Source organism: Tachyglossus aculeatus, chromosome 2, assembly GCF_015852505.1.
Source record: "Tachyglossus aculeatus isolate mTacAcu1 chromosome 2, mTacAcu1.pri, whole genome shotgun sequence".
Taxonomy (NCBI): domain Eukaryota; kingdom Metazoa; phylum Chordata; class Mammalia; order Monotremata; family Tachyglossidae; genus Tachyglossus; species Tachyglossus aculeatus.
Window position 1 is genome coordinate 134,746,856 of NC_052067.1, and position 16,009 is coordinate 134,762,864.

At 44.4% G+C, this 16,009-nt stretch overlaps 2 pseudogenes; one reads left to right on the forward strand and one right to left on the reverse strand.

Annotated features, from left to right (window-relative positions):
- The first annotated feature begins 866 nt into the window (after window positions 1–866).
- Window positions 867–9,331, forward strand: LOC119942726 (annotated as a pseudogene).
- A 4,375-nt stretch (window positions 9,332–13,706) lies between these two features.
- Window positions 13,707–14,665, reverse strand: LOC119942732 (annotated as a pseudogene).
- Window positions 14,666–16,009: the final 1,344 nt, after the last annotated feature.

Sequence of the window (16,009 nt, forward strand, 5' to 3'; positions counted from 1 at the left end):
ATGATCACTTCCTTCCTCAAAATCTCCAGTGATCACTCACTTCTGTCTGCAAATCTGAATTTCACAGAATCAAAGAGAAATTCTGAACGTTAGATTTTTGGATCTCCACCAGCTGTATCTTTACATCTCTCCTCTCCACCCCTTCTGAATCCTAGCTCCTTATCTTTCCTTATCCCAAGCTACCCTTCTTACATGAATAAATAATTACATAATTGAGTAATAGCCTAAGTGACAAAATTAATAAAATCTATTACTTTTCTTCCTGTTCCCTCTGTATGTAGATGATGTGTGTATGCCTGCATTCTCTTCGGTTTCCTAAACTTCTGAAAGAAAGAAACATGAGTTTTCACTTTTACTGTACACTTCCAAGTGATCACTACAGTGATCACTACCCAGTAGGTGCTCAATTAATACTGATTATTAATATGCTTATGATAATGGTAAAGGGGAGGAGGAGGAGGATGACGACAATGACGATGCAAAGAGGGGGATGAAGACTAGGATGAGGTGGATGAGAAGGAGTAAGAGGATGAGGATGAGGAAGATGAGGAGAACAAGGAAGGGGGCAAGGACAAGGAGGATGAGGAGGAGAAAAAGGAAATGGAGGAGAGGGAAGAGGAGGAGGAGGAGCCCTTATTAGAAAAAGCTGAGCGGGTAGGGAATATTCAGAAGACAGAGTCTAGCAGTAAACTAATCTTATTTTTTATGGTAGTGAGTGACTGACTTTATTGCCACTGAAAACAGAACAAGCAAATGGAAGAAAGGATGATTTAGGATAGACAGAAACAAGCATACTGACAGTGAGGATTGTTAACACTGTGTTTGATCAATACTGGGGTAGTTGCTGAATGGAGCTCTAAAAAGAAATGTGCCATGCTTTCAACTGGGGTGAACTTTTCACTTTTCTCACCAAGATACTGCCCTTCTGCCGCAGCCATGTCATCCCCCCATACCTACTGTGACCACATGTCTGTAGCCAAGGTTTCTTGTGGTAACATCAAGGTCAATGCTGTCTATGGGCTGATGGTTGCCATTCTTATTGGGGGATGTGACATCCTCTGTATATCTGCATCCTACACTGCAATCCTTAGGGCTGTGGTGAGCCTGTCTTCAGCAGAGGCACAGCACAAAACCTTCAGCACCCATACTGCTCACATTACTGCCATCATTATCACTTATGTCCCGGCCTTCTTCTCCTTCTTCACCCAATGCTTTGGGGGGAACACCATCCCCCACCACGTACACATTATCATTGCAAATTTGTACCTAGTGCTGCCCCTGATGATGAACCCAGTTGTCTACAGGGTGAAGACCTGAGCCCACTGTTGGGTAGGGACCCTCTCTATGTGTTGCCAACTTGTACTTCCCAAGTGCTTAGTACGATGCTCTGCACACAGTAAGCACTCAATAAATACGATTGATTGATTGATCTGGGAAGCTGTGGTCAGGCCGTTGGGTGGAAAAAGGGGACACTGAGGAAAGGGGGCACTGAACCCCCTGACCTTAGAGACCAAGACTGACCTTGGTCCAACTAGACTGGGGAATAATAATTATTATTATTGTTATTATAGTAATAGTCCAGTGCTCTGCACACAGTAAGCGCTCAATAAAAGCAATTGATTGATTCATTGAAATGGTGGACCCCAGGATTAAAACCCGGGAGCTCTGGCACCCAAGAACATGCTTTCCACTAGGCCTGTATATATAATAATAATAATAATAATAATAATAATAATAATAATAATAATAATAATAATAATAGCTTTTGTTAAGTGCTTACTATGAGCAAAGCACCATTCTAAGCGCTGGGGAGGTTACAAGGTGACCAGGTTGTCCCACGGGGGGGCTCATAGTCTTCATCCCCATTTTACAGATGAGGGAACTGAGGCCCAGAGAAGTGAAGTGACTTGCCCAAAGTCACCCAGCTGACAATTGGCAGAGCCGGGATTTGAACCTATGACCTCTGACTCCAAAGCCCGGGCTCTTTTCCACTGAGCCACGCTGCATATATGTATATTCATGCATATATGTATATGCATGCGTATATATATATATATATATATATATATATATATGCATCTGTATATATGTATACATGTTTGCGTATTACTCTATTTTATTTGTACATATTTATTCTATTTATTTTATTTTGTTGATATGTTTAGTTGTCTGTCTGCCCCTTCTAGACTGTGAGCCCGCTGTTGGGTAGGGACCGGCTCTAGATGCTGCCGACTTGGACTTCCCAAGTGCTTAGTACAGTGCTCTGCACACAGTAAGCGCTCAATAAATACGATTGAATGAATGAATGAATGAATAATAACAATAAGAATAACAAAAATAACAATAATAGCATTTAAGTGATTACTTTGCGTGAGGCATTTCACTAAGCACTGGTATAGATATACGGTAAGTAGGTTGAACACAGGCCCTGCTCAGTGCATTGCTTAAAGTCTAAATTGGAGGGGGAATAACTGTTGAAATCCCTTTTTCCAAAAGAGGAACCTGGGGGACAGGGAAAATAAGTGATTTGCACAAGTTCACGGAGCAAGTGTCACAAATGAGATTAGATTCTCACTCTCCAATAGGCCACGTTACTTTTTGAGTGGAAGGCACTTCTTCAGAGGAGCCAGCCAAGAAATGAGGAGGCCAGGAGTGATGTTTGGTGTATGGTCCAGAGCTCCTTGGGTTATACCTGGAAGAATATGCGACTATCTTTTGTGTAAATGGTTTTTCTGGAAAATATTCGGATTTTTGAGTTGTAAAATCATCCTGTTGGCTGTTTCTTGAATTTATCAACACTAAAGTGTACTTGTCAATATTATCAATAAATAAATACTAATGTTTGAGTCTCTGTAACTGGAGATTACTCCTCGACATGGCTAGGTAATCAGTTAACCAATCGAAAGCATTTATTGAGCACTTACTGAGCCCTTACTATTCTGTACTTACTGTACTAAACACAGCCCAGGGTTTGGAAGGAAAAGCCATTAGCCATCCTGTCGGCCTGAAGGTCTGGATAGAAGCACAAAATATGGCACTGATTGCGGTTGAGGGGTTGCCTCTGAGGTAAGGATTGAATCGATATCAGGCAGTGTGGTCAGTCTTTTCTTTTGTTTTGGGGTGAGTGAAAGTAGCTGGGGAGTTTCTGTGGAAATTCGGGGAGTAGGGAGAAATCATTTGGAGTTAGGAGTACACATGAAACAGAGTGCAATACATTGCCAGTTTGGGGAGGCTGAGCTCTGACAGTTTATAAACCTAGGACTGTCGGACACTGGCATAGGATGTTGGAGCAGGAGCATTCATTTGTGACCAGAATTGATTTTACGCCCTCTGGATCTAGTTTTGAGGTTATTTTATTACGTGATTACTAAGGCATGTACTAAGTGCTTACCATTTGTAAACCCGGGGTTAAATACAAGTTTATGAGAAAGGACCCAGTCTCTGTCCCTCAAAGGCATAACACTTCCACATTATATTGTAATAATAATAATAATAATAACAATAATAATAATAATAATGGTATTTGTTAAGCTCTTACTATGTGCCAATCACTGTTCTAAGTGCGGGGGTACATAAAAGATAATCAGATTTTCCCATGTGGGTCTCACAGTCTTAATCCCCATTTTACAGATGAGGTAACTGAGGCCCAAAGAAGTTAAGTGATTTCCCCAAGGTCACAGAGCAGGCAAGTGATGGAGCCGGGATTAGAACCCATGGCCTTCTGACTCCCAGGCCCATGCTCTAGCCACTACACCATGCTGGAACTTGAGATACAGAGAGGTTAAATAACTGTTACAAGGTCACGCAGTTGGCCAGGCAAAGATGGGACACAAACCTGAGTCTCCTGACTCCCAGTCTTGGGCTATTTCCATTCAGTCTTTCCAGCTCCATACGCTTCTTAGATGCTGAAATTATTCATTATTATTTTTACATTTGTTATGTGGTTACTATGTGCCAAGCCCTGTGGTAGTTATGATATCATCCCATCTGACACAGTCCTTGTATCTCCTAGGACTCCCGGTTTAAAGTATGAGAGGAGATAATCATTCAATCCCCGTTTTACAGATGAGAAAACTAAGGCACAGATAAGTCAAGTCAAGCCAAGCCAAGAATCTCAAGGCAAATGTCAGACTCAGGTTTAGAACCCAGCACTGTTCTAAGCGCAGGGGAGGATACAAGTTGATCAGGTTGTCCCTCGAGGGGATCACAGTTTTAATCCCCATTTTACAGATGAGGTAACTGAGGCACAGGGAAATTAAGTGTCTTGCCCAGAGTCATATAGCTGACAAGCTGCGGAGCAGGGATTTGAACCCATGACCTCTGACTCCAAAGCCCGTAGATCATAGTTTCTAATCTTAGCTCTGCCTCCTGTCTGCTGTGTGCCCTTGGGCAAGTCAAAGTATTTTCCTAACTCTTTTGGAAAGTATGACAGAAGGAAGACACTAATTTCCTGACCTCATGAAGCTTACAGTGCAATGGCATAGGCAGACACACAAAAGGAATTGGCAAATAGTGGAATCGGGAGGAAGAACAGAGACCATATAGGAGGTATGGGAGGGAGAGTCAGACAGCGGCCTACCCATTTCTTACTTGGATGGTGGCTAGCAAGTGGAAAGCAATATGGTACAAGTCAAAATTCACCTGTGCTGGGCAGCAGGGGCACGGGAGAGAGTCGAGGGCAGAACCTCAAGTTTACTGTGTGGAAAAAGGCATTGGTAAACCACTTCCATATTTTTTACACAGAAAACTCTATGGATACACAACCAGAATAATTGCAGATGGAGAGCGGAGCGTTCTGGGAGAAATGTTCCCCTGGTGTCACTATGGGTCGGAAAGGACTCGACAGCATAAGACAAGACAAGACTAATATAGCAGGATTAGATGGCTGAATAAAAAGGAATATACAATTATCAAGTTTGAGGTTCCAAACTCTGGTATGTATACCTATAATACAACACACATGATACTTTTTTTAGTATCTGAAAAAGCAGTAGAAATATTTTCCTACAGCTATACAGCTGCTTTAAGCAGCAGGTAAGGTCACAGAAACTGGTAGAGACGCTGGGAAGTGGCATGGCCCAGGGGAAAAAGCACAGGATTGGGCATCAAGAGACCTGGGTTCTAAACCTGGGTCTGCCATTTGCCTTGAGCAAGTCACTTGACTTCTCTGGGCCTCAGGTTCCTCATCTGTAAAATGGGGTTTAAATGATTATCTCTTCTCCCCCCTTAGACTGTGAGTCCCAGGAGAGACATGGACCGTGTCTGATCGGATTATGTAGTATCTACCACGGGGCTTGGAACATAGTAAGCACATAACAAATGTCATAATAATAAGAATGATTCTATTTAGCATTCAGCAAGCATGTGAAACTGGTAAACCCAAGTAGAAATAGCACAAGTTTGGGAGTCAGGAGATCCAGATTAGAGTACCATCTTTATCAGGCCTATCATATGACCTTGGAAAAGTTATTTAACCTCTCTAGACCTCAACTTCCTCATATGTAAAGTGGGGCAAGGTAGTGCTATACCCATGTGGAGCAGGGACTCAGTCCTATCTCTTAACCCTGTATTTACTCCAGGGCTTAGCACACTGGAAGCGCTTAGTAAATGACGTAGTCATCCCATAAGAAAATAATTTCAAAACTAGATCCAATGGGACTAAAATCAGTTGCTTGTCACAAATGAATGCTCCTGCTTCCACTTCTGATGCCAGTGTCTGACAGACTTTAGTTTTGAAACTGTTTGAGCTCAGCTTACCCTGACTTGCAGAGTACTGCTCTCTGCAACAACTCTCTCCTCGACCCCCTCCAGTCTGGCTTCTGTCCCCTTCATTCCACGGAAACTGCCCTCTCAAAGGTCACCAATGACCTCCTGCTTGCCAAATCCAACGGCTCATACTCTGTTCTAATCCTCCTCGACCTCTCAGCTGCCTTTGACACTGTGGACCACCCCCTTCTCCTCAACATGCTATCTGACCTTGGCTTCACAGACTCCGTCCTCTCCTGGTTCTCCTCTTATCTCTCCGGTCATTCTTTCTCAGTCTCTTTTGCAGGCTCCTCCTCCCCCTCCCATCCTCTAACTGTGGGGGTTCCCCAAGGTTCAGTGCTTGGTCCCCTTCTGTTCTCAATTTACACGCACTCCCTTGGTGACCTCATTCGCTCCCACGGCTTCAACTATCATCTCTACGCTGATGACACCCAGATCTACATCTCTGCCCCTGCTCTCTCCCCCTCCCTCCAGGCTCGCATTTCCTCCTGCCTTCAGGACATCTCCATCTGGATGTCTGCCCGCCACCTAAAGCTCAACACGTCGAAGACTGAGCTCCTTGTCTTCCCTCCCAAACCTTGTCCTCTCCCTGACTTTCCCATCTCTGTTGACGGCACTACCATCCTTCCCGTCTCACAAGCCCGCAACCTTGGTGTCATCCTCGACTCCGCTCTCTCATTCACCCCTCACATCCAAGCCGTCACCAAAACCTGCCGGTCTCAGCTCCACAACATTGCCAAGATCCGCCCTTTCCTCTCCATCCCAACCGCTACCCTGCTCATTCAAGCTCTCATCCTATCCTGTCTGGACTACTGCATCAGCCTTCTCTCTGATCTCCCATCCTCGTGTCTCTCTCCACTTCAATCCATACTTCATGCTGCTGCCCGGATGATCTTTGTCCAGAAACGCTCTGGGCATATTACTCCCCTCCTCAAAAACCTCCAATGGCTACCAATCAATCTGTGCATCAGGCAGAAACTCCTCACCCTGGGCTTCAAGGCTGTCCATCACCTCTCCCCCTCCTACCTCACCTCCCTTCTCTCCTTCTACTGCCCAGCCCTCACCCTCCGCTCCTCCACCGCTAATCTCCTCACTGTACCTCGTTCTCGCCTGTCCCGCCATCGACCCCCGGCCCACGTCATCCCCCGGGCCTGGAATGCCCTCCCTCTGCCCCTCTGCCAAGCTAGCTCTCTTCCTCCCTTCAAGGCCCTGCTGAGAGCTCACCTCCTCCAGGAGGCCTTCCCAGACTGAGCCCCTTCCTTCCTCTCCTCCTCGTCCCCCTCTCCATCCCCCCATCTTACCTCCTTCCCTTCCCCACAGCACCTGTATATATGTATATATGGTTGCACATATTTATTACTCTATTTATTTATTTATTTATTTATTTTACTTGTACATTTCTATCCTATTTATTTTATTTTGTTGGTATGTTTGGTTTTGTTCTCTGTCTCCCCCTTTTAGACTGTGAGCCCACTGTTGGGTAGGGACTGTCTCTATGTGTTGCCAATTTGTACTTCCCAAGCGCTTAGTACAGTGCTCTGCACATAGTAAGCGCTCAATAAATACGATTGATTGATTGATTGATTGCTTCATGTGTGCTCCTAACTCCAGATGGTTTCTCCTGACTGTCCCAGTTCTGGGCCCAAGCTCACCAGCCAGCTTCACTCAACCGAGGACAAAATATAAAAAGAGAGTGACTGCACTCCCTCACTTCTATTCAATCCTTCACTGGCCCTTGAACCGGAATTGGTATCTGGTCCCGCTATCCAAACTTTCAGAGCCAGCTCAATAGCTAAATGACTTTTCTACAATACTCTGGACAGTGTTTAGTACAGTTTTCTGCACACAGAAAGAGCTCGAGAAATACTATGGATTGATTGACCGATTAACTAGCTATATGTCTAGGAGTAATTTCCAGTTCTAGGGAATCAATCCTTAGTATTTGTTTATTCATTCATTCATTCATTCAATTCAGTTGTATTTATTGAGCACTTACTGTATGCAGAGCACTGTACTAAGTGCTTGGGAAGTACAAAACGGCAACGACGGTCCCTACCCAACAATGGGCTCACAGTCTAGAAGGGGGCTCACAGTCTAGAATTTGTTCATTGATAGTATTGACAAACACTCTTTAGAACTGATAAGCTCTGGGAACAGCCAACATGACGATTTTAGAAATCAAGTTGAAATACTTTCAAAGAAAACACTTTTGCAAAAGATATATGGGTATTCTTCCTGGCATAAACTAAGGAGCTCTGGACAATACATGACGCATCACTGTTGATCTTCTCATTCCTTGGCTTCCTCTTCTGAAGAAGGTCCTTCCCCTTAAGAAGCAAGGTAACCTTGTAGAGAGCAAGGATCTTGGTTCTAATCCCATCTCTGGCCCTTAACAATAATGATGGCATTTATTAAGTGCTTACTATGTGCAAACCACTGGGGAGGTTACAAGGTGATCAGGATGTCCCTCGAGGGGCTCACAGTTTTAATCTACATTTTACAGATAAGGTAACTGAGGCACAGAGAAGTGAAGTGACTTACCCAAAGTCACACAGCTGACAATTGGCGGAGCCGAGATTTGAACCCATGACCTCTGACTCCAAAGCTGCACTCATTCCATTGAGCCATGCTGCTTCTCTATGGCATTTGTTAAGTGCTTACTATGTGCAAAGCACTGTTTTAAGCGCTGGGCAGGTTGCAAGGTGATCAGGTTGTCCCACGTGGGGCTCAGAGTCTTCATCCCCATTTGACAGACAAGGGGACTGAGGCTCAGAGAAGTTAACTGACTGGCCCAAGGTCACACAGCAGACATGTGGCAGAGCCAGGATTAGAACCCATGACCTCTGACTTCCAAGCCTGGGCTCTTTCCATTGAGCCACGTGTGCTAGCGCAAGTTGCTTACTTTCCCTGTACCCCAGTTTCCTCTTCTGAACAAAGGGAATTGAACACATAGCCTCCTTCCTATTTATTCATTCATTCATCAAATCATATTTATTGAGTGCTTACTGCATGCAGAGCACCGTACTAAGCGCTTGAGAAGTACAAATCGGCAACTATTTGGACTGTAAGCAACTTGTTGAGCAGGGACTGTGCCCAACCTACTTATCTTGTATCTACCCCATTGCTAAAGAACACATGTGTAGCCAAGGGAAGATGACATGTGGTCTGGGGAAAATAGGGTGGAATAACCAAGAATTTAAAAATTTTACCTCTAATACTGAGAAAACATGTTTATTGCATAACAGGATATGCCAGTTCTCCTCTGGGCACCCAGGAAGGTTAGAGGGGATGGGTAACTCAGGATTAGATTCTCCCTTTGAACAAGATCAGTTAATGACTCAGAGAGAGAACAACTTCCAAGGTGTAGAAAGGTAGCTGAATTTGGGAGTGGTGGGGCAGTTTGGGGGAAGGGGGGGATTGGGGGAAGCTAGGAATGGCAACTAGGAGGACTAAGATAATTTCCAGGCACATGGATAAGCGTTTCAGGCTAACTCCATCCGCTCTCCAGTGCCCAAGGCATCTTTACTTTAGGCTGTATGAGCACAGAAGTCTGTCTGATACCTAAACCCAGAGTTTCTCCAGAGGTCTTCTAACTACCCCTGACCTACTCCAGAGTCAGCACCCTCCCCTCCCAGGTTCTTCAATTTTCAAAATCTTCAATTTTCCCAGAAAATTTCCCCTTACTAAAAGTTTCTTCTTCCAGTAGGTTCTCCTGATCGGTTCCCAACACTCCAAGGGTAAATCAACCTAATTGCCAACCGTAACGCTTATATATTTGAACCCATCTTCAGCACAGATATGCCGGTTGTGTGAACGTGTGGAAGTCCCTTAACTCCTCTGTGCTTCAGTTTCCTCATCTATAAAATAGGAATTCAATATCTGTTCTCCCTCCTACCTAGACTGAGGTAGACCGTCCCTGTGGGACACGATGCTTGTTTAATGGTATTTGTTAAACACTGCTCTAAGCTCTGGGGTAGGTACAAGTAAATTAAGTCTGACACATTCCCCATCTGGCATGGAGCTCAAACTCTTAAGTAGGAAGGAGAACAAGTCTTGAATCCGGATTTTAAGTTGAGGGAACCGAGGCAGAGAGAAGTGATTAGCCCAAGGTCACACAACAAGCAATTGGCAGAGGAATTGGCAGAGCTGGGATTAGAATCCAGATATTCTGACTCTCAGGCCCGTGCTCTTTCCACTAGGCCATGCTGCTTCTCAGAGTGTCCGGTCTGATTATCTGATATCCACCCCAGCACTTGGTATAGTGTTTGATATATAGTAAGCACTTAACAAATACCATTATCACCATCATCATTATTATTATTCTGATTTACTCTGTTATTTTAACCTGGTATATCAATCAATTAATTGATCATATCATTCTACTTCCTAACTGATCATGCATTGAGGTAAGGAGGCCCTATGGCCAATGTTAGGGTACTCAAATTGTGTATATGGGGAATACTTGTAGGAGCAGGAGAAAGAGTGGGGCAGGCAGTTCTTGGCAGTAGTACAAAGGCAGGTATCAGGAGCCACAAAGTAGTAAATAAAACTCAAAAGTATGATGCAATCAGGGCAGTTGCAAGCACAGTGGAGAAAGGATAAAAGAGTTACAACAAAGAATAGGTAATCCTGTTACCACCAGAAAAAACCAATATTGGCAATATTGAAGAGGAAGGAAAAATTTCCCCCTTGTCTTCGTGGGACAATCTTCCTAAGAAAGCCATACTAGCTGACCCCACCATGACCCTGTAGCAAGGCCCGTGCTGCTTCCTGACCAGGGGACAACCCAAAATATGCAGACACACCTCACAACTCCCCAGACCACCAGGCTGATGTCAGAAGTAAGGAAACCCATCTTCAGGGCAGAACTGGGGAGGGACAAAGGAGTGTTAGAGGGTATAAAAGGGGTCCAGGGCACAATGATCTTTTCTCTGTAGGTCAGAGTCCATTGATCCATGGACAAATATAAAGGAGAGCCAGTTAACCACATTGTTGCGGACCTCTTGACATGCCGTTTCATTGGAGTGGTAATTATACCAGTATTTCCCTGTTTTGGGGGGGGCAGGGGTTGGCGTATTTCTTACAGGAACCCCTGTATATTGTGGGGTGGGGTGGCTGTTGACAACAGATCCTTCTTCTATCCATCATTCCCAATATTTTCATAAATTTTGTACGTCTGTCTCCCCAGTAGATTGTAAGCTCTTTGTGGACAAGAAAAGTATGTTTTACTTCTGTTGTACATTTCATACACTTAGTGCAGTGCAAAGCACGCAATAGGAATTTGATAAATACCATTACTACAGCTACTACAGCTACTACTGCTACTGCTACTATTAGTACTCCAATTAACTATTTTTGGAGCTAACCCCAAGATTATCTTATAAAGATAATCCTTTATAAAGATAAGCCTTCCCTTATAAAGACCTTCCCCAACTAAGAGAAGCAGCGTGGCTTAGTGGCAAGAACATGGGCTTGGGTTCAGAGGATGTACGGAGGACGTGGGTTCTAATCCCGGCTCCGCCACTTGTCTGCTGTATGACCTTGGGCAACTACTTAGCTTCTCTGGGCCTCAGTTAGCTCGTTTGTAAAATGGGGTTTACATTATTCCCATGTGGGACAAACCAATTACCTCGTATCTACCCCAGCACTTAGAGCAGTCTTTTGCACATAGTAAGTACTTAAGAAATACCATTAGTAATAATAATAATAATAATAATAATAATAATGACATTTACTAAGTGCTTACTATGTGCAAAGCACTGTTCTAAGCGCTGGGGAGGTTACAAGGTGATCAGGTTATTCCACGGGGGGTTCACAGTCTTAACCCCCATTTTACAGATGAAGGAACTGAGGCACAGAGAAGTTAAGTGACTTGCCCAAGGTCACATAGCAGGTAATTGGTGGAGCCAGGATTTGAACCCGTGACCTCTGACTCCAAAGCCAAGGCTCTTTCCACTGAGCCACGCTGCTTTATTAGGCCTTCATTTCCTCTTCTCCCACTCCCTTCCGCATCACCCTGGCCATTGGTAGTTGTCAGGCACTTAGTATGTGCCAAACACTGTTCTATGCTTCTTTATTCATCCCTCCTTCAGCCCCACAGCATGATGTGCATATCAGTAATTTAAATTACTTAAATAGACTAATGTCTCTCTTGCCCTGTAGACTGTAAGCTCATTCATTCCTTCAATCCTATTAACTGAGCACTTACTGTGTGCAGAACTCGTATACTGAATGCTTGGGAGGGTAGAATACAAGAATAAACAGGTATATTCCCTGCCCATAACAACCTTACAGTCTAAAGGTGGGGAGACAGATATCAATGCAAATAAATAAATCATAGATATGTACCTAAGTGCTGTGGGGCTGGGAGGAGGTGAGAGCAAACGAAACAAGTCAGGGCAATGCAGAAGGGAGAAGGAGATGAGGAAAGATGGGGCTTAGTCTGGGAAGGCCTCTTGGAAGATATATGTCTTCAATAAAGTTTTGAAAGGGGACAGAGGAATTGCCTGTCAGATTTGAGGAGGGAGAGTGTTCCAGTCCAGCTGTTCCAGGAGGACGTGGGCAAGGAGTTGGCAGTGAGATAGGTGAGACTGAGGTATGGTGAAAAGGTTGGCATTAGAGGAATCAAGTGTGCGGGCTGGGTTGGGCAAGAAACAACTTTGTTATGTTGTACTGTCTCATGACAATCAGCCAGCCATTCAGTCAATCACATTTATTGAGTGCTTACTATGTGCAGAGCACTGTACTAAGTGCTTGGGAAAGTACACTATAACAATATAACAGACACATTACAATGTGCTCTACACCCAGTGAGTGCTCAAAAGATACAAATGATTGATAAAGTCTACGCTTGTATCAAGGATCCATTAAATTGCTTAGTACAGTGCTCTGCACACAGTAAATGCTCACTGAATATGACTGAATGAATAAAGGAAACAGATTGGCTATTTTAGGGGCTCCAAATCATTGTCTGTTTCAAAAAAGGAGCTGGAAGAAAATGGCAGATACCTGCAATGATGGAGCACCACCCGGGCTGGTCAGGAAGCCGAACCAATGCCAGTGTGCAGGATCATGATTAGAGAAAGGATGGAATAGAGGCAGGTGAGAAGCTTCTATCCTTGACTAAGCAGAGCTGAGAGAAAAGGCCTCCTCTGAAAATGGATGGGCAGAGAAAACTGCGTTGTATTCCAAGCTGTGAAAATTGAGTTGAGGATAAAGCCTTGAGTAGAGAAATACTGCTTTTTGTATCTGGATTTAGCACTATGTTCCTTTTGGCTGTGTATGGCCTTGCTTAGAATTTGTACATTTTATATATTCTCAGTGTTCACTGCTGATTAATCCTTATAACTAATTTTCAAACCTACCTTTAATTTTTGGATGATAATTTATTTAATAAAAAAGATATCTCTATGTCTTGTGTTCTAGGTATCTGTGGACTTTTTTAGAGCAGCTGGCAGGAACTTGGTAAGGCTGCTGACTTTTCTACCACAGCACTGGGTTAGAGAGCTGAATCCTAATTGATTCCTTAACTGGTTTTCGGATAAGTTTTCAAATTGCTCAGTAATGACATTAAATGATTCTCAATTTGGGGATAGTCTTCACAGGAAATACACCATAAACTAGGGTGTAAAGTTGGGAGTGTTGAGTTACCAAACCTTGCACATGTTCAGTGTGAGGAAATTCAATGGCACAAACTAAGGGCAAAGAAAATGCAACCATCGCAAATTTGATATGAGGTGGCTGGTCTACAACCTTCCTTCATGTGGGTTTTGCCAACGTAAACACCTCTACTTCACAGAGAGTTCTTCACTGTTAGCAGTGCCTTCACTGAATATCAATATTAGCTGCCTGATGACTGTCCCTAATTATATTAATAGCTTCTATTTTCAATGTGGGAACCACTGGGGATGATCAAATAGACTTTCTTCAGGTTGTTCTGATCAGAATGACTCTTTCTTTGTGAAAACGCTGGATACACGATCACGAATCTGCTTGGTCCTCACCCCGTAGATGATGAGGTTGAGGGCAGGTGGGACGACCACATACAGGTTAGCCAGGAGGATGTGGACGTAGCCGGGGATTTTGTTGTGTCCAAAGCGATGGGTGAGGAAGGAGAAGAGTGCCGGGGTGAAGAAGGCCAGGATGACACAGATGTGGGAGATGCAAGTGTTTACGGCTTTGAGTCGTGCATCGTGGGAGGAGAGTCTGAAAACAGTGTACAGAATCCTGATGTAGGAGACGGCGATCAGCAGTATGTATAAAAGAACTAAACAGATGACACATAAACCATAAATGATGTTGATTTTGATACTTGCACATGCCAACCGGGCAATGCCCATGTGCTCACAATAGGTATGGGGGATGATTTGGTGCCCACAGTAGGGCAACCTCAAGAGAAGAAATACCATGGGAATCAACGAAGAGAAATTTGACAGGACAGCTAACACTAGGAATAATCTAATGGATTTATTGGTGAGGATGGTGCAATAGTGGAGAGGCTTGCAGATGGCCACGTAGCAGTCGTAGCCCATGGCCACGAGCACCATGCTCTCCATGCCAGTGAACACATGGATGAAGAACATCTGGGTGAGGCAGCCCCCAAAGCTGATCTCCTGCAGATGGAGCCAGAAGATGCCCAACATCTTGGGGATGGTGGCCGAGGCCAAGCCCAGATCGACGGTGTCCAGTATGGCCAGGAAGTAGAACATGGGCTGGTGGAGGCTCTGCTCGGTCTTGATCACAAACAGGATGGTGCAGTTCCCATGAGAGCGATCAGGTACACGACACAGAAGGGGAAGCCCAGCCAGTTGTGTGCAGCTTCCAGCCCTGGTACCCCCAGCAGGAAGAAGGAGGAGGGGTGTAATTGGGTGCCATTGTGATTTCTGTTGTCCATGGACATTACTGGAAGAGACTCTGTTCTCCTGGTTTCATTTAATGTGGGTTCTGGAGAGACTTAAAGAAAATACATTATTGCTCTGCTACCCGAGTGGAATCCATTTGTTTTTCCCAGTAATCTTTGTCTTGGACTCTCTTTGTAAAAGATTCTACCTCAATCGAGAAACAAATCCCTCGTAGAACCTTTACAATAGTGATGCTTATCTTGACCGAGAATGGATCAGAGAAGACTTATCTTTGTGATATCCCCACTGAGTCACCCCGTCATGATCCTTGCAGTGGTCTTGGGCCTGCAGACTACAGAGAATTTTCCAATCGATCAATCAATCAATGAATCAATCAGTCAGTCAGCCAATTACCAGTGGTATTAATTGAGCACTTACTATTGAGTGCAGAACACTGTACTAAATGCTTATGAGAGTACAAAGTCCAAGATCAGGCTCAGAGTGCAGTTACTGAAAAAAATAATCCCCTTCCTTTTGCTCTTCTAGAACCCAGACCCTCTCCAGAATTGGGGTGAGTCCTGGTCATCCTCAAGTTATGTCTGCCTAATAACTCTGTCTTCCAGGAGAGAGGGAAGAAACAAAATCAGCCATGTACTGGAATGGTGTTTCCCCTCAGCTCTGTTGCCAACAGGTTTTTGTGTCACTCGCCCCTGCACAGTGGCCCTGTAAAATGGGAATAGTGTGAGCCCCACGTGGGACAGGGGCTTTGTCCACCCTGATTAATTTGTATCCACTCCAGAGCTTACAGTAATGCTGAGTAATAATAATAATGATAAAAATAATGGCATTTAGTAAGCACTTAATGTGTGCAAAGCGCCATTCTAAGCGCTGGGGGGATACAAGGTAATCAGGTTGTCCCATGTGGGGCTCACAGTCTTCATCCCCATTTTAGAGATGAAGTAACTGAGGCCCAGAGAAGTTAAGTGACTTGCCCAGTCACACAGCTGACAAGTGGCAGAGCTGGGGTACATAGTACATAGTAAGTGCTTAGCAAGTACCACAGCTGTTATTACCATTATCATTGTACTAAACTCTGGAGTAGAGACAAGCAAATCGGTTTGGACAGAGTCACTGCCCCACATGGGGCTCAAAGTCTTAATCCCTTTTTTACAGATGAGGTCATTTAGACCCAGAAAACTTAAATGACTTGCCCATGGTCACAGAGCAGACAAGAGGCAGAGGTGGGATTAGAAACAGATCCTTCTGACTCCTAAGGCCCCGTGCTCTATCTGCTAGGTAACGTGCTTCTCATGCGTGATCCAGAGTGTCACCAAGTGGGATGGCCATGAGGAGTAGGACATGACAGGAGAATCCAGCTTTAAAGCACCAATGATATGAGGGCT